This window comes from Mobula birostris, chromosome 2 (assembly GCF_030028105.1).
Source record: "Mobula birostris isolate sMobBir1 chromosome 2, sMobBir1.hap1, whole genome shotgun sequence".
In the NCBI taxonomy this organism is placed as follows: Eukaryota; Metazoa; Chordata; class Chondrichthyes; order Myliobatiformes; family Myliobatidae; genus Mobula; species Mobula birostris.
In genome coordinates this window covers 155948598-155968790 of record NC_092371.1, presented here as the reverse complement: position 1 = coordinate 155968790, position 20193 = coordinate 155948598, and the positions used below count along the sequence as shown (strand labels likewise).

The window sequence follows — 20193 nt, the reverse complement described above, 5'->3', positions numbered from 1 at the left end:
ATTGTAAATATAGGGAGATGAATGAGAACTGAGGAGAGTAGAATAAAGAGTAATGCTGCACGTGTGAGATACAAAACATTTCAGTAGCAGGAACTAATTTCCAGTTATATTCCTTTTTCTCTCTTCAGTTCCCAATAATTTTACAGGCTTGTTTGTCTGAACAAGTTGCAGTATTTTCTAGGGTGTTCAGTGGGAATAAGTGAATACTGCTGCCTTTGTTATATTTCACTGGTGAACCTCTTGGGGAGATATCAGTACAGTAATGTCGCTGGAGAAGTAGAACAGCACAACAGTGACTTCTGAAATTCTGAGTGTGTGTAGATGTCAAACTTTGCTATCCAATTTTATTCCTAGTAATTGAACCAGTGTTTTAAATCGCTCAAGTTCAAAGTAAATTTATTATCCAAGTATATATGTCACCATATAAATCCCTGAGATTTGTTTTCTTGTGGGCATACACAGTAAATCCAGGAAACACAGTAGAATCGTCGTAAGTCCCCACCCAACAGGACGGACAAACAACCAATGTGCAAAGGACAACAAACGGTGCAAGTACAATCAATAAATCAATCAATCAATAAATAAATAAATAAATAAGCAATAAAGATCAAACCGAATTCATGAAAATTAGAAAGCCACCCCCCCCCCCCCCCCCGGGATTAGTTCTTAAGGATATTGGGGGAGGCCTGGGAATACCTTGTCTTTCTGTGTGACCTGAGAGGATGAAAAAGATGGAAATTAATTGTTAAATAATGCATGCATTTTGACACTTGTCTACAGGTTAGATGTAAGCATATATGACATATATGAGAATTAAATGTTACGTTTTGATGAGACCTGCTGAACTTTGGTTCAGTTTGTAGATTGGGTATCCAGAGTACTGAGCTTGGGTGTTCAACACTTCAGCAAACTAATTTATCCCAGCATGCAAACAATACTTATGAAAAATGACAGAAAAAAATCTGGCAACATTTGTGAAGTAGCCAGACTTCTCATAGATGGCATCACTGGCATTCCATCTGTGATAACAGAGTATGTGAAAAAAACCTTGCAGAATGCAAGCTGATCATATCTTTGGAAAGTCTATCTAAGTGCCTGGACCACGGAGCACAAGTATTTGTGCAATATAATAACTCCAACACATAGAAGTGATTACCAAAGCCTTTCCAAAGTGACTGTTCTATATTACAGATATTGGAGATTGTAAACCAAGTATACTGGCCAGCAGGTTTTATGTGGATGTGGGCAAGAGAGGTCATCAGTGAGGAGGGGTGTTGTTGGGCAGAGGTAATGAGTAGTAGCATTTGGGGGAATTACAAAATGGATGATTATTTTGAGTGGTGATACTATGTCGAAGGATGTGGAAAGAGGTCAGAAATATTTCCAAGTAGCTATGAGGACATTGTTGGGGATTGAGGATGGGAAAAGGCACTGAGGATGAAACGTTAAAGAGAGCAGAAGAGAAATGTTCAAACATTTTGGATTATCTCTTATTTAAATCAGATTTCCACTCTGATTAATACCTGCTTCAGTAATTGGGGTCGTTGGGCACAGTGAAATTTTGCACAGATGATGCCACTTGATATTGTCTGTGTATGCAGCTTGCAAGAATTTGTGAATCCTGTGCAGAGAAGAACCCAGACAAAGTAGTTAAAAGTTTATTGCATAAACACAGTTTTAACAAAATTCACTTTCATAGTATGCAGAATTGTAGAAGTGAGAATATTTAGACCTGAGTATTTTCTCTCTGTGTTTGCTTTTGTTTTTCCATTTTGATAGCTTCTTAAATTTATCTATTTATCTGCCCCAAAATCTGATTCTTCATAACTCTATTATGGACAATCATGCTTTCAGCTGCCTGGGTTTTAAGCTCCAGCAATCCTCCCAGTGAGCTTTTCCAACTCCTCTGGGTGGTTTGAGCAAGAGTTTAGGCAGCGGCTTTGATAGATCATTGCGTAGTTGAGTGTCATTTTGGTTATGTACTGTACAAGAGGCCATATTTGGAGGAGACCAGAGGTCTCAGGGGGCAACAGATCTACACCAGTTTCCCAAGTTAGGGAAGGTGACCTGCAGCCTTGTGATGCAGAGCCTAATGCCACTCCTAAGACATAAATGATACTTCCGGCAAGCACAGTGCTTAAGCCTAATGCATAGAAAGAAGGGACTTTTAATGTGTTGAATAAATATAAAAAGATTTTTTTTTAGGTGCTGATATACCAGTGTGTAAACATTAAGTGCTGTTGGCTCTCCTGCCTTCCTGGTTTACACACTTTACACATGATCCCTGACTAAGGAAGCACATTTTTTGACTCTTGCAAAGCCAGTTTATAACATCTAACTAACCCACAAGCAGCTGCGAGCCCTGACAGATGACACCATGTGTCAGCTGGAAAAGGAAACCGTGTCTAGGAACTCTGCATGTGCTTCACCTTAATCTCAGGAAATGAAAGGGGATCATCTTTCTTCGTCTGGGCGGTATTCAACTAGCTGTGAATCCGCTGGTACATATTAAATTAGACACTTACATTGGAGGCGTGCAATGGTAGCAGCTTCTTTCATTTAAACCCGGAAACTTAAGAGATCATTTTTTGATTCAGAAGCACAATCTGCTTCTGGGATCTTACCTCCAGATTTTCCCTCCAGAATAGAAAGATCCCTCACCCTGCTGCACGTGAAAACTATCAAGTGTAACTGATCTTGGTTTTATTTTTACATGCCATTAAGAAGACTCAAGGATTGTTACATGAAGCAATGAGCAACTGGACCAAGAAGGCCTGGGGAACCAAACACATCCACGTATCATGGGAAAATAGTCTAATTACCATCAGTCTCTTCAGATGTATACACAAAATGATTTGCTTCAAAACATTCCAACCATTGCAGTTTAGAATGCTTATCAGGAAATACCCTCTTCAAGTGCACTTGCAATTGTTTTCAGGGAGAAATGTCATTTATGTTTTCAGCAGTGCAGCAACTGAGAGGTTGTTGTTTTGAATAATTAGGTCTTTGTATGTGGCATGAACGCTTCTCCCAGTCTCCTGCTAGAAATCATGTTAAGGTCACTGAAGGTCCAGCTTAACAGATCCACAGAAATTCAGGGTTGTAATTATGGAAGAACTTGCCATTTCATTGATTAGTTATGATGCTGATGACTGGATTATGAAGATATTTAAGTCCTTTTGTGGAAAACAACAGAAAATATTACAGTCATAGAATGATACACACAGGATAAAACCACTTGACCCTTAGTGCCGTGTTGGCCATTTTTATTATTTTATCTCTTTTATTTTATTTATTTGGTTGAGAGCAAAAATTTCTCAGTGGGGATTTCATAGTGCCTTAACTGTGCCAGAAGCTCTGCCAGGGCATACTTACAAGGTACACCTGGGACATATTCTGAAATTACAGCAGGCATTTGGAAGAAGGAATAACTTATCAATAAGGATCAGCTCAGGAGGACTTAGAGATACTGAGTGACTTTCCTGTGTAATTCGCAGCAGAGATCCTTGGGGTCTTCAGCACTCAGATTGCCAGTAAATGCTGCTGCTGCACATTCACACTGGTAACTTCCTTTTTACCTCATACCATCTAGGTTAGGGACTTCTCAAAATTTTGTCAGACCTACAAATAGGTAACTGGCCTGCATTTACATAGGTAAGTCTTGGTACATCTTTCCACTATCAAACTTCCAGTCATAAAGATTATAATTTTTGATGGAGAATTCTTATATCCTGGGGCTATTCACATTAAATAAATTTATGTTGAATGAATAGCAGAGAATCAGACCATTTAGTTCAACACGTTTATTGAATCGCATTTCCAGAGAAACAGTCTGTTTTCCCTGACAGATTCATGACTTTTCATTTTTAGAGATGAGAGTTCTTGCCTATTCAGAATTTCCATGTCTCTTAGTTCAGGTATTAATTTTTGTCAGTGCTATATTACTTTTTTCTCAGTGTGTCAATGTGCAGTATTTTTTACAATATGAAAACAAAAAGGTAAAGGAAAAGAGAAAGTAAAGCTGGAATACGAAACTAAGCTAGCAAATAATATAAAAGAGGATACCAAAAGTTTCTTCATATGAATAAAGTGTAAAACAGAAGTGAGAGAAGATATTGGAACACTGGAAAATGATGCTCGAGAGGTAGTAATGGGGGACAATGAAATGGCAGATGAACTGAATAAGCATTTTGCATCAGTCTTCATTGTGGAAGACACCAGCAGAATGGTGGAAGTTCTAGGTGTCAGTGGTCATGAAGTGTGTAAAGTTACCATAACTAGAGAGAAGGTTCTTGGGAAAATGAAAGGTCTAAAGTTAGATAAGTTACCAGAGTTCTGAAATAGGTGGCTGAAGAGATTATGGAGCGCATTAGTAATAATCTTTCAAGAACCACCAGATTCAGGAATGGTACAGGAAGACTGGAAAATTGCACATGTCATTCTTGTCTTCAAGAAGGGAGAAATGTAGGAAAAAGGAAACTATAGGCCAGTTAGTCTGACCTCAGTGGTTGGGAAGATATTGGAGTTGATGATTAAGAATGAGGTCTCAGGGTACTTGGAGGCACGTGCTAAAATATGCTGTCGTCAGTATGCTTTCCTCAAGGGAAAATCTTGCCTGACAAATCTGCTGGAATTCTTGGAAGAAATAACAAGCAGGATAGGCAAAAGAGAATCAGTGGATGTTGTGTACTTGGATTTTCAGAAGACCTTTGACAAGGTGCCACACAAGAGGCTGCTTAACAGTGGGAATAACAGGAAAGATTCTAGCATGATAAAGCGGTGGCTGATTGGCAGGAGGAAAAGAGTGGGAATAATACAAGACTTTTCTGGCTGGCTGTCAGTGTCTAGTGATATTCCACAGGGGTCTGCATTGAGACAGCTTTTATTTACAATACATATCAATGATTTGGATAATGGAGTTGAGAGCTTTGTTGAGAAGTTAGCAGACGATATGAAGATAGGTGGAGGGGCATGTAGCGTTGAGGAAGTAAAGAATCTACAGAAGGACAGACATATTAGGAGAATGGGCAAAGAAATGGCAGATGGAATAGTGTTGGGAAGTGTATGGTCATGCACTTTGGTAGCAGAAAGAAAGGGTAGACTATTTTCTAAATGGAGAGGAAATAGAAAAAACTGAGGAGCAAAGGGACTTGGGACTTCTTGTGCAGAGTTCCCGAAAAGTTAATTTGCAGGTTAAGTCTGTGGTAAGGAAGGCAAATGCAATGTTAGCATTCATTTCAGGAATCTAAAAGCAAGGATGTAATGTTAAGGCTTTATGAAGCACTGCTGAGTCATTACTTGGAGTATTGTGAGCAGTTTTGGGCCCCTTATCTTCGAAAGGATGTGTTGAAACTGGAGAGTGTTCAAAGGAGTTTCACGACACTGATTCTAGGATTGAATGGTTTGTCGAAATATCTGATGATTCTTGGCCTGTACTTGCTAGAATTCAGAAGAATGAGGGCTGACCTCATTGAAACTATTGAATGGTGAAAGGCCTTGATAGGGTGGATGTGGAGAGGATGTTTCCTATGGTGGGAGAATCTAAGACCAGAGGACACAGCCCCAGAATAGAGAGACGTCCTTTTAGAGTGGAGACAAGCAGCAATTTCTTTAGCCAGAGAGTGATGAATCTGTGGAATTCTTTGCCACAAGCAGCTGTGGAGGCCAGGTCTTTCTGTATATTTACATAGAAACATAGAAAACCTACAGCACGATACAGGCCCTTCGGCCCACAAAGTTGTGCTGAACATGTCCCGACCTTAGAAATTACTGGAGTTACCCATAGCCCTCTGTTTTTCTAAGCTCCATGTACCTATCCAAAAGTCTCTTAAAAGACCCTATCATATTTGCTTCCACCACCGTTGCCAGCAGTCCATTCCACGCACTCACCACTCCCTGTGTTTAAAAAAAAAACTTACCCCTGACATCTCCTCTGTATCTACTGCCCAGCACCTTAAACCTGTGCCCTGTTGTGGCAGCCATTTTAGCATTTTAGCCCTGGGAAAAAACCTCTGTCTATCCACATGATCAATGCCTCTCATCATTTTGTACCCCTCTATCAGGTCACCTCTCATCCTCTGTCGCTCCAAGGAGAAAAGGCCGAGTTCACTCAGCCAGTTTTCATAAAGCATGCTCCCTAATCCAGGCAACATCCTTGTAAATCTCCTAAACACCCTTTCTATGGTTTCCACATCCTTCCTGTAGTGAGACGACCAGTATTTAAGACAGAGGTTGATAGATTCTTGATTGGCCAAGGCACGCAAGGATACAGGGAGAAGGCAGGATCCTGCTCCTAAATCTTCTGGTCTTATGGTCTTAAAGTATGCACAATAATATCCAACCTGGATTGGTACAAATTCAACATAACTTCTGTGATTTTGATTCCATCATATGTCAGAGAGTCATTTTCCTAGATTTCTTTTCCGTAACTATTGAATGGTGAAAGGCCTTGAGGGGATTTCTTGTCTTATAACCCCGCTGATGAGACTACATGATATATCTTTTTTAATGTGCAATAGGAAGCATTGATCCAAAATCACTCAAGTGGTGAGGGAACGCCTGTGATGGCACCGAGAATCTTGAGTTCATGCATCACGAACACAGGGAACTTCCATAAGCAGTAGAAGAAGCACTCCACTTCACAAACTAACCACCCATCAGGCACTACCGTTTGCATCTACAGATCCTACGTTGGCCTCATCAGACACCTCGGGATCCATAGAACTGAAGTGGAGTGAAACCATAACCAATCCTAACTGATTTATAACAAAACAATATTAAAAGGTGTTGCAATGGCATAGAACAGGCTACACAGATGATCTGTTACTTGCTTCCATCTGATATTACTCCTTTCCTATTTTTATGTAGACCATCAGAAACTTGGTCCAACGGCTTTATACCAATGCTTATGACAAGCACGAGCCTTCTTTCAACTACTGTAAATGATCTCTCATTCATGATTATTACCCTCAACTGTTCCTTATTGTAGTGGATTCCACATTCTTACTATGATCATGTCAAAATTGTGGTATAGACAATAATATGATTTATGATAATAGACAATAGGTGCAGGAGTAGGCCATTTGGCCCTTTGAGCTAGCGCCACCATTCACTGTGCTCATGGCTGATCATCCACAATCAGTAGCCAGTTCCTCCCTTATCCCCATAACCTTTGATTCCGCTATCTTTAAGAGCTCTATCCATCTCTTTCTTGAAAACATCCAGAGACTTGGCCTCCACTGCCTTCTGGGACAGAGCATTCCACATATCCACCACTCTCTGGGTGAAAAAGTTTTTCCTCAACTCCGTCCTAAATGGCCTACCCCTTATTCTTAAACTGTGGCCTCCGGTTCTGGACTCACCCATCAGCGGGAACATGCTTCCTGCCTCCAGCATGTCCAATCCCTTAATAATCTTATATGTTTAAATCAGATCCCCTCTCATCCTTCTAAATTCCAGTGTATACAAGCCCAGTCGCTCCAATCTTTCAACATATGACAGTCCCGCCATCCCGGGAATTAACCTTGTGAACCTCCACTGCACTCCCTCAATAGCAAGAAGGTCCTTCCTCAAATTTGGAGACCAAAACTTTACACAATACTCCAGGTGTGGTCTCACTAGGGCCCTGTACAGCTGCAGAAGGACCTCTTTGCTCCTATACTCAATTCCCCTTGTTATGAAGGCCAGCATGCCATTAGCTTTCTTCATTGCCTGCTGTACCTGCATGCTTGCTTTCAGTGACTGATGTACAAGAACACCTAGATCTCATTGTACTTCCCCTTTTCCTAACTTGACTCCATTTAGATAATAATCTGCCTTCCTGTTCTTACCACCAAAGTGGATAACCTCACATTTATCCTCTTTAAACTGCATCTGCCATGTATCCGCCCACTCACCCAGCCCGTCCAAGTCACCCTGCATTCTCATAACATCCTCCTCACATTTCACCCTGCCACCCAGCTTTGTGTCATCTGCAAATTTGCTAATGTTACTTTTAATCCCTTCATCTAAATCATTAATGTATATTGTAAACAGCTGCGGTCCCAGCACTGAACCCTGCAGTACCCCACTGGTCACCACCTGCCATTCCGAAAGTGTTCTACATGTGGCTCAACTCACACTCTGTACTGGCAGTCCTAATAAATATTCCAAGTTAGCTTAATTACTGGTGTAGTGTGAGCTCTTGATATGGGATATTTCTTCACCGGGAGTTCCTAACAATGTCCAGTCTTGTGACGAGCTGTCAAGTTCAATTGTCATTTGACCGTACATAAAGACCCATGAATACAGCCAAAAAAAAGTTACTCTGGGGCCAAGGTGCAAAAATGTGGTACCAGCAATCATACACTGTACAAGACACATATATATACATATAAGATAGCAAGCACATATAAGTTATTAGTAAATACAGTCACACAAAAAATGTGTAGTTCATGAATGTCGCAGCAGACTGAGGCTGAACACAATATGGTTTATCATCTGCCTCGTGAACGATCGGGGGCAGCATCGACTCTAGCTTGGATGCTGCATCACATTGCCCCTGTGACTCCAGTAGAGCACACCGACTCCAATGCCTCTCTCTTGGGTGGCTGCAGACATTCAGAACGTTAGAAAGTTTTTGACAAGAACAGGCTATTTGGCCCAACAAAGCTTGCGAATTTCCTATTCACATAGTGTGTTGAAATAATTATCGAGTTTAGATTTGAAAGTCTCCATGGTACTATTCGCAACTATACAACTCGGTAGTTTGTTCCATGTGTCCACAACTCAGTGTGTTTATATTAAAAAAATGCTTCCTGATGTTAGTCTGAAATTTCCCCTTAACCAGTCTCCACCTATGGCCCCATGTCCTCGTTGATGGATTAATTTTGAAGTCGCAGCTGGCATCCACCTTACTCATACCCTTCATGATTTTGAACAGTTCTATCATGTCTCCTTTCATTCTACGTCTACTTGAGCTAAAAAGATTTAATTCTTTCAATCTTTCTTCATAGCTCATACCTTGCAGACCTGGAATGAGGCTAGTCGCCCTTCTCTGAACTCTCTCCAGTGCCTTCACATTCTTCACAAAATATGAAGACCAAAGTTGTGCAGAGTATTCAAGGTGTGGCCTCACAAGCGTATTATACAGCTCAAGGAAAATACCTCTGGATTTGAACTCCACTGAACGCATTATATGGCCCTACTTTCTATTAGCCTTCCTGATCGCTTTTGTGTACTGTCTAAATGTTGATAGTGATGAGTCTACCAGGATGCCCAAATCCTTCTCATACTGTGCACTTTCTAACTCAAGACCTCCCATTGCAAATTAATATCTAATATTTCTACTTCCTATATTTTACATTTCCTTACATTAAATTTCATCTGCCATTTATCTGCCCACATCTAGATTTTGTTTAGATTTTAGTTGCCTCTTCATAGAACTCCACCATATTAGTAAAACATGATTTCCCCTTTCTGAATCCATGCTGGCTTTCTACTAGCATGCCTGTTCTTATCAGTTGCTTTTCCATCTCATTCTTTATTATTGTTTCTATTATCTTATGTGTGATACACATTAAGCTCACTGGTCTATAGTTACCAGGGTCAGTGCAAGGATATTCTTATATACCAGGACGTTAGCCCATTTCCAGTCCTTAGGGATTTCACTAGTCTTCATTGACTTTTGAAAAATACGTGTCAGGGGTTTGTATATATAATCACAGACCTCTTTAAGTACCCTTAGATATATGTTGTCTGGCTCTGGAGATTTATTAACATTCAGTTAAGAGTATGGCCTTCTCTGCATAACTTAACACCTCGTAATTTAACATCCAAATACACTTAACTTCTTCCTCAACTTTTCTTTTACTACGAAAGTATTGGGAAAAATCTCCAGGGGTCAGTCAATCAGCATTATCATCAATATCATTCTCAACCTGCCTTTTTGCAATCTGAATTTCCCTCTTGACTATAGCTCTCATATTTTCATATGCCCTATAGTTAACATCATTACTTTTGTATTCTTTATATAGCTGTCTTTTCTTCAATAATTTTTTCTGTATATCTTTATTCATCCGTATAGTTTATCTAGAGTTTTTATTGCTTCTCCCAACCTTGGGTATGAACATTTCATGCATTGCGTTTATTAGGTCATTCAATTGACCCCGTTGTTCCTCAACTGACTCAATGTCAAGCAGTTCCTTCCAGTTTACCTTCTGAAGTCTTTGCCACATCTGCACAAACTTTGCCTTTCTGAAATTGAATTTAATGGCTTTGGTTTTTACTGATATTATCTCCTAAAAATCTTTGAGACTAACAAAGTTATGATAACTTGTTCCTCATGGCTCAACAACTTCTTTACTCAAAATTCTATCCTGGTTGTTACAGATTATCAAATCTAGATTAGCCCTATCAAAATTAGCCCTTCTCTTGTTGGTGCCACATCAATAACATTTTTTGGCTTTTTGCACGACTCTCAAAATTTTGGGAATTTCACAAAGCCTCCTTTTAAGACCATAAGATATAGGAACAGAAGTAGGCCATTCAGCCCATTGAGTCTTCTCTGTCATTCAATCATGGGCTAATCCAATTCTTCCAGTCATCCCCACTCCTCTGCCTTCTCCCCATACCTTTTGATGTCCTGGCTAATCAAGAAACTATCTATCTCTGCCTTAAATGCACCCAATGCCTTGATCTCCACAGCTGCTCGTGGCAACAAATTCCACAGATTTACCACCCTCTGACTAAAATAATTTCTCTGCATCACTGTTCTAAATGGACATCCTTCAATCCTGCAGTCATGCCCTCTTGTCCTAGATTCCCCTACCACGGGAAATAACTTTGCCATATCTAATCTGTTCAGACCTTTTAACATTCAGTATGTTTCTATGAAATCTCCTGTCATCCTCCTGAACTCCAGGGAATACAGCTCAAGAGCTGCCAGATGTTCCTCATATGGTAACCTTTTCATTCCTGAAATCATTCTCGTGACTCTTCTCTGAACCGTCTCCAATGTTAGTATATCCTTTCTAAAATAAGGAGCCCAAAACTACACACAATTCTCCAGGTGTGGTCTCACGAGTGCCTGATAGAGCCTCAACATCACATCCCTGCTCATATGTTCTATACCTCTAGAATGAATGCCAACATTGTATTCGGCTTCTTCACCACTGACTCAACCTGGAGGTTAACCTCTAGGGTATCCTGCACAAGGACTCCCAAGTCCCTTTGCATCTCTGCATTTTGAATTCTCTCCCCATCTAAATAATTGTCTGCCTGTTTATTTCTTCCACCAAAGTGCATCACCATACACTTTCCAACATTGTATTTCATTTGCCACTTCTTTGCCCATTCCCCTAAACTATCTAAGTCTCTCTGAAGGCTCTCTGTGTCCTCAGCACAATCTTTGTATCCACCACCTCCACTTATCTTTGCATCATTGGTAAATTTAGCCACAAGTCCATTAATCCCATAGTCCAAATCAATGACATACATTGTAAAAAGCAGTGGTCCCAATACCAACCCTGTGGAACTCTGCTGGTAACTGGCAGCCAGCCAGAATAGGATCCATTTATTCCCGCTCTGTTTTCTGTTGATCAGCCAATGGTCCACCCATGCTAGCAACTTCCCTGTAATTCCATGGGCTGTTATCTTGCTAAGCAGCCTCATGTGTGGCACCTTGTCAAAGGCCTTCTGAAAATCCAAGTACACCATATCTGCTGCATCTCCTTTGTCGATCTTGCTTGTAATGTCCTCAAAAAATTGCAGTAGGTTCGTCAGGCAGAATTTTCCTTTCAGGAAACCATGCTGGCTTTGGCCTATCTTGTCATGTGCCTCCAGGTACTCTGTAATCTCATACAATCGATTATAATACAGTAACTACCCAACCACTGATGTCAGGCTAATGCGTCTATAGTTTCTTTTCTGATGCCTCCCACCCTTCTTAAATAGCGTGGTAACATTTGCAATTTTTAAGTCATCAGGTACAATACCAGAATCTATCTATTCTTGAAGGATCATTGCTAATGCCTCTGCAATCTCTCCAACTACTTCCTTCAGAACCTGAGGGTGCATTCCATCAGGCTCAGGAGATTTATCCACCCGCAGACCATTAAGCTTCCTGAGCACCTTCTCAGTTGTAATTTTCACTGCACAAACTTCATTTCCCTGACACTCTTGAATGTCTGGTATACTGCTGATGTCTTCCACTGTGAAGACTGATGCAAATTACGCATTCAGTTCCTCTGCCATCTCTATTCACTCAACCTATTCTCATGAGGCATGCTCCCCAATCCAGGCAACATATCCTGCCTGTCCTTTCTACCATCTCTGTTGCTCTGTTTTGTAGTTCTGTTGCATGCTTTGCTGCAGTCTCTAACAATATTGCAATGGCCAATGCCTGTTCTGAGGTTAGGTCTCTTTCGTACAGAAACCTCGTTTAAGTGCTTTGACTCTGCATGGTGTAAACAAACCTGTCCCTTAATATATCAGAAAGTCCGTCTCTAAAGTCACAGTACTGGGAAAGTTTGCGCAGTTCTGCAAAGTATTCAGAAATGCTTTCATCTTTTGACTGGTTCCTTTAGTAAAAGCTTGAATCTCTCAGCTATTGCCAGTGGTTTAGGGCTCAAGTGATTTCGTTAAGTTGTAACAATTTCATTGAGCGTCTTGCTTGCTGGCTTTGCGGGGGTTACTCGGTTGCATGAGAGACTGTATATTCTTGGGTCCATTAAGCTAAGAAGTATAAGGACTTTCTTTTGCTCCTCCACATTGTTTACATTACAATACAGTTCATCCCTCTCAATATACGATTTCCAGGCTTCAGTAGCGCTATCAAATTCATCAACTTTCCTGAATGAATCCATCACCACATTACTTTCACATTAAATCCAGCGTGTCTTACACTGTTACTCAAGGTCTTTCGGCATTTTTGTGCTGTTTAACTCTTGCTATTTCGTCTCGTAACTGTCAGTGCAGTTTGTGTATTTTTTGACATTTAGCTTCATACTCTTGGCCAATTTGTTATGTCTGTGCATAACTGAATACATATTAAATAAAAAGTACACACGTGGATGATGGCTTAAACTGGTGTATTCACATTGCAGTGTGAGAGAGAGAGAGAGAACAATGCGTGTGCATAGACAACACAGACAACAGATCAATAAGTGTTGGAAAGTGGGTGGGAGGTCCATTGCTCTAAAAGAAATATAGTGCCTATAAAAAGTATTTACCCCACTTGGACTTTTTCATGTTTTAATATTTTACAACATTGAAAGTGGATTTGAAAGTGTTGATCGGCTTTTTTGACGCCGATCAACAGAAAAATACTCTTTTGTGTTTAAGTGAAAACAGATCTCTACAGTGACCTAAATTAATTACAAATATAAAACAAAATAATTGATTGTTTAGGTATTCACCCCCTTCAAGTCAGTATTTAGTAGATGCACCTTAGGCAGCAATTAAAGCCTTGGTCTCTATCAGCTTTGCACATCTGGACACTACAGTTTTCACTTATTCTTTACAAAACTGCTCAAGCTCTGTCAGATTGCAGGGGGGTTGTGAGTGAATAGCCCCTTTCAAGCCCAGCCAGAAATTCTCAATTGGATTGAGGTCTGGACTCTGACTTGGCCAAGCCAGACATTAACTTTGTTGTTTTTACACCATTCCTATGTAATTTTGGCTTTTTGCTTGGGGTCATTGTCTTGCTGGAAAACAAATTTCCCAAGTAGCAGTTCTCTTGCAGACTGCATCAGGTTTTCCTCCAGGATTTCCCTGTATTTTGTGGCATTAGTTTTTCCTTCTACCTTCACAAGCCTTTCAGGGCCTGCTGCAGTGAAGCATCCCCACAGCATGATGCAGCGACCACGATGCTTCATGGTTGCGATGCTGTGTTTTTGATGTTGTGCGGTGTTTGGCTTACTCCAAACATAGCATTTAGTCTGATGCAACACACATCAAAGTTGCTGGTGAACGCAGCAGGCCAGGCAGCATCTCTAGGAAGAGGTACAGTCGACGTTTTGGGCCGAGACCCTTCGTTAGTCTGATGGCCTAGAAGCTCAATTTTGATTTAATCAGATCCTAGAACCTTCTTCCAGCTGACTTCAGAGTCTCCCACATGCCTTCTGGCAAACTCTAGTGGAGATTTCATGTGAGCTTTTTTTTCCAACAGTGACTTTCAATTTGCCACTCTTCCATAAAGCTGCGACTGGTGAAGCACTTGGGCAATCATTGTATGCAGTCTCTCCCATCTCAGCCACTGAAGCTTGTACCTCATCCAGAGTCATCATAGATTTCTTGGTGATCTCTCTCACTAGTCCCCTTGGTGCACGGTCACTCAGTTTTTGAGGACTGCCTGATCTGAGCAGATTTACAGCTGTGCCATTTTCTTTCCATTTCTTGATGATTGACTTAACAGTACACCAAGGGATATTCAGTGACTTGGAAATTTTCTGGTGTCTATCTACAGACTTGTGCCTTTCAATAACTTTTATGCTGAGTTGTTTGAAGTGTTGTCTTCATGATGTAGTTTTTGCCAGGATACTGACTCACCAGCAGTTGGAGCTTTCAGATACAGGTGTATTTTTACTACGATCAGTTGAAGCACCTGACTGCATGCAGATGATCACTGTTCTAAATTATAGAACATAGAATAGTACACACAGTATAGGCCCTTTGGCCCACAATGTTGTGCCGACCCTCAAACCCTGCCTCCTATATAAGCCCCCACCTTAGATTCCTCCATATACCTGTCTAGTAGTCTCTTAAACTTCACTAGTGTATCTGCCTCCACCACTGACTCAGGCAGTGCATTCCATGCACCAACCACTCTCTGAGTAAAAAAACCTTCCTCTAATATCCCCCTTGAACTTCCCACCCCTTACCTTAAAGCCATGTCCTCTTGTATTGAGCAGTGGTGCCCTGCGGAAGAGGCGCTGGCTATCCACTCTATCTATTCCTCTTATTATCTTGTACACCTCTATCATGTCTCCTGTCATCCTCCTTCTCTCCAAAGAGTAAAGCCCTAGCTCCCTTAGTCTCTGATCATAATGCATACTTTCTAAACCAGGCAGCATCCTGGTAAATCTCCTCTGTACCCTTTCCAATGCTTCCACATCCTTCCTATAGTGAGGCGACCAGAACTGGACACAGTACTCCAAGTGTGGCCTAACCAGAGTTTTATAGAGCTGCATCATTACATCGTGACTCTTAAACTCTATCACTCGACTTATGAAAGCTAACACCCCATAAGCTTTCTTAACTACCCTATCCACCTGTGAGGCAACTTTCAGGGATCTGTGGACATGTACCCCGAGATCCCTCTGCTCCTCGCTCTACCAAGTATCCTGCCATTTACTTTGTACTCTGCCTTGGAGTTTGTCCTTCCAAAGTGTACCACCTCACACTTCTCCAGGTTGAACTCCATCTGCCACTTCTCAGCCTACTTCTGCATACTATCAATGTCTCTCTGCAATCTTTGACAATCCTCTACACTATCTACAACACCACCAACCTTTGTGTCATCTGCAAACTTGCCAACCCACCCTTCTACCCCTACATCCAGGTCATTAATAAAAATCATGAAAAGTAGAGGTCCCAGAACAGATCCTTGTGGGACACCACTAGTCATAATCCTCCAATCTGAATGTACTCCCTCCACCACCACCCTCTGCCTTCTTCAGGCAAGCCAATTCTGAATCCACCTGGCCAAACTTCCCTGGATCCCATGCCTTCTAACTTTCTGAATAAGCCTACCGTGTGGAACCTTGTCAAATGCCTTACTAAAATCCATATAGATCACATCCACTGCACTACCGTCATCTATATGCCTGGTCACCTCCTCAAAGAACTCTATCAGGCTTGTTAGACATGATCTGCCCTTCACAAAGCCATGCTCACTGTCCCTGATCAGACCATGATTCTCTAAATGCCTTTGGATCCTATCTCTAAGAATCTTTTCCAACAGCTTTCCCACCACAGACCACTCACTGGTCTATAATTACCCGGACTATCCCTACTACCTTTTTTGAACAAGGGAACAACATTCGCCTCCCTCCAATCCTCCGGTACTATTCCCGTGGACAACGAGGACATAAAGATCCTAGCCAGAGGCTCAGCAATCTCTCCTCTCGCCTCGTGGAGCAGCCTGGGGAATATTCTGTCAGGCCCCAGGGACTTATCCGTCCTAATGTATTTTAACAACTCCAACACCTCCTCTCCCTTAATATCAACATGCTCCAGAACATCAACCTCACTCATATTGTCCTCACCATCATCAAGTTCCCTCTCATTGGTGAATACCGAAGAGAAGTATTCATTGAGGACCTCGCTCACTTCTACAGCCTCCAGGCACATCTTCCCACCTTTATCTCTAATCGGTCCTACCTTCACTCCTGTCATCCTTTTTTCTTCACATAATTGAAGAATGCCTTGGGGTTTTCCTTTACCCTACTCGCTAAGGCCTTCTCATGCCCCCTTCTTGCTCTTCTCAGCCCCTTCTTAAGCTCCTTTCTTGCTTCTCTATATTCCTCAATAGACCCATCTGATCCTTGCTTCCTAAACCTCATGTATGCTGCCTTCTTCCACCTGACTAGATTTTCCAACTCACTCGTCACCCATGGTTCCTTCACCCTACCATTCTTTATCTTCCTCACTGGGACAAATTTATCCCGTACATCCTGCAAGAGATCTCTAAACATTGACCACATGTCCATAGTACATTTCCCTGCAAAAACATCATCCCAATTCACACCCGCAAGTTCTAGCCTTATAGCCTCGTAATTTGCCTTTCCCAATTAAAAATTTTCCTGTCCTCTTTATGTGGCTTCTAAAACCAATTGGCTGCACCAGTGATGATTTAGTGTGTCATATTAAAGGGGGTGAATACTTATGCAATCAATTATTTTGTGTTTTATATTTGTAATTAATTTAGGTCACATGGTAGAGATCTGTTTTCACTTTGACGCAAAATTTAATCCACTGTGATTCAATGTTGTAAAACAATAAAGCATGAAAACTTCCAAGTGGGATGAATACTTTTTATAGGTGCTGTGGGTTCATACATTGCAGTGCCCTTGCAGCGCTTAAACCCAGACAGGAAAAGAAGTCATCTGTAATATTGCCAGAAGTTAATTTAAATGGTTCTAGCACTTTTTATTTCCCCAGTAGAGTTGGATGCAAAAGTGGAAGAATTGAGGAAAGGTACCAAGGTGATGGGCACTCTCTGGAAAACATTTGATCAAACATAGGAGTTACATGGTATTCAGTCATAACTTTTCACTTTTGCATTGTTTGGCTGTCCAAAGTTATCTTACCACCTTATCATTCTTTGATATTTGAGTATTTGACTATTCAATATTGAAAGGCAGCACCATATCCATTGTTCAAGATCATAAACATGAGAAATTCAGCACATGCTGGAAATCTAAAGCAACACACATAAAATGCTGGAGGAACCCGACAGGTCAGGTAGCATCAATGGAAATGAATAAACAATCTAAGTTTTGGGCGAAGACGCTTCAGGATTGGAAAGGAAGAGGGAAAGCAACAGAATAAAAAAGTAGGGGTAGGGGAAGGAGGACAGCTAGAAAGTGATAGGTGAGCTGGGTGGGTAGGAAAGGTAAAGAGCTGGAGGGGAAGGAATCTGATCGGCTAAGAAGATGGACCATAGGAGCAAGGTAAAGAAGAGGGTGTCCAGGGGGAGGTGATAGGCAGGTGGGAAGAGATATAGGCCAGAATGGGGAAGAGTAGAGACCATAAGACATAGGAACAGAATTAGGCCATTCCGCCTATTGATCCTGCTCTGCTGATCCTAGATCCCACTCAACCCACTCAGGTGTAGGGCAACTTCTATCCCACTGTTATAAGACACTTGGATGGAGTTCTTCTACACTAAAAATGAACTATTGATCTCTCAGTCTGCCTTCTTGTGGAACTTGCATCTTTTTTGCCTCCCAGCATTGCACTTTCTCTGTAACTATAACACTATTTTGCATTCTGCATTCATTGATTTCTGCTGGGTTGTATACTACTTGGCAATTCACACCTGCTATTAATATTTGCTCACAGTACTACGGAGTTGTAGATCAGCAGTCTAACACAAGTTAGCTTACTCAGTGGAAGAGAGCATTAAGAAGCAATAAAAGATGTAAATAAAGTGATAATTGCTCTCTACACATCTTCTACTAATTGACATTGAAGCATATATTGCCAAATGTTTGACTCAGTCATAAAAGTTGGACAAGAAAAAAGCATTCCTCCTGAAAACAAAGCCACAAAGAGATTTAACAAAGATGTTCAAACATAGCTTTCCTCGAGCAGATTCAGAGAAATCTCCTTCCATTGGTAGCAGATATCACCCTTGCAAGGGCATCTGTAAAAAAAACACCTAAGTCAAATGAGTTACTATATTTGAGGCATTTGCAGTTGAAGGCAATTGGCTATGTATCAGGAGAACCCCTGTAAATTTCATCCAGACATTATGATGTTTTCAATGACTAATTAGGCAAAATAGGATGCCACAATGGTTGTTAGCACAATGTTACTACAGTTCGAGGTGTCAGAGTTCTGAGGTCAATTCCAACACTATCTGTAAGCTCCAATTTCCTCTCACATTCCAAAGATATACCAGTTAGTAGGTTAATTGGTCATTATAAACTGTCCTACAATTAGGCTGGGGTTAAATAGGTGGGCTCCTGCGCCATGCGACTCATTGGACTGGAAGAGCCTGTGCTATGCTGTATTGCTGAATAAAGACATAATTAAAAATTGGGCCTTCGCATTAAAATCATTGGGAAACCTGTGCACTCGCATGAGCAATTATCAGAAGCACAATGTAAAAAAAAAGGAGTTGTTTGGCTTGCACCTTCTTTGCAAAAGAACCAAAGATAAAGACGTGCAACAGTTTCTCAATACAGCACCAATTTAATCTGGGATATGTTGTCTGAAGAACAAATGAAGCAGAATTTATCATATCTTGCAAAAGTAAATTAAGTAAGTTCTAGAAAAAAGCATGGGAAATGTGCAAGGTTCTGGGTTAATATGGGGAATTGAACCAATTGAATAGCTTTCAAAGAGTTGAACAATAAGCTGAGAAGCAGGATGACAATTAAAAAAATATCTTTAAGTATGTGAAAAGCACAAGAGATTGATGTTCTGTTGTAACAGAAACTAGTGGAGTTCCTGTGGGATTTCAGTCCTTATGTAGTACTTAACAGCAGTTATTAAGCTCCTGCGTTCCCTGATACATCTTAAGAAAAAAGTGTTGAGGCAACTGCTCATTACTAGCTATTAATATTAATGCAGTTAATCATGGACTGCAGTTCCTGACATTTACTCCTGTTGTGTAAGTGTCTTACTGGGAGTTCACAATCTAAAAACGTGCCATTGAAAAGCAGAAAATTACAGAGGATATCTGAAATATAAAAAGATAAAATGCTGGAATTATTAGCCAGCACGGAAGCATTTGTAGAGTGAGAAACAAAATTGTTTCATGAGAAACAAGCATTTTAAGTTACAAAAAAGGAGAGTGGTGGAGCAACAAAAATGTCTGAGACAGATTGGAGACCAAGATGGATCGACTAATGCAAATTATGGTGGTGCTGGTGTAGAAAGGTTGGTAAAGGATTGTTAATTACAAATATGTTTGGTCTTTCTCATCAGGAATATCTCTATAGTTGGAAATATCTGCATATGCTAGAAACCTGAATTAAAAATATAAAATGCTGAAAACACTCAGCAGATCATACAACATCTGTGGAGAAAGAAAGAAAGTTAATATAATAGGTTGGAACTCTTTCTAGGGTCACAGATACTGTTTGACTTACCAAGTGTTTCTATCATTTTCTATTTTCATTTTGGGACCATCTCAGTACCAGGTTTTGATCAAACTGAAGTTATGAACAAGCATACACAGAGTATTGTAACTGCTTCGTTCATCTCTCTCCAGCCCAACCACGTGCCTTTTCCAAGCAATATTGCTGTTGGTGGGACCTCAGTGTAGTTAGGGCTATGGATTCAGATTCTGATCACAGTTGTAAACTGAATGGAGCATTGACTTAAACAGATTTTGTAGTACTCAGGAGAATTAAGACTTCCTTGCTCTGCTAATAGGTGTACGTCTGAGCGGGATGTTAACCCAATTAATTTTAGCTAATCATGAACTGACCCACTGTGGGGATCAAATGTGACCTCTTGTCCACAGAAGGAGCTATTAAAGCA

General features: G+C 40.8%; 1 protein-coding gene across 2 annotated transcripts in view; it reads left to right on the top strand.

Moving 5' to 3' along the window:
* Positions 1-20193, top strand: part of col19a1 (collagen type XIX alpha 1 chain) — a 374732-nt gene that overhangs the window by 41176 nt on the left and 313363 nt on the right. The window lies entirely within an intron of this gene.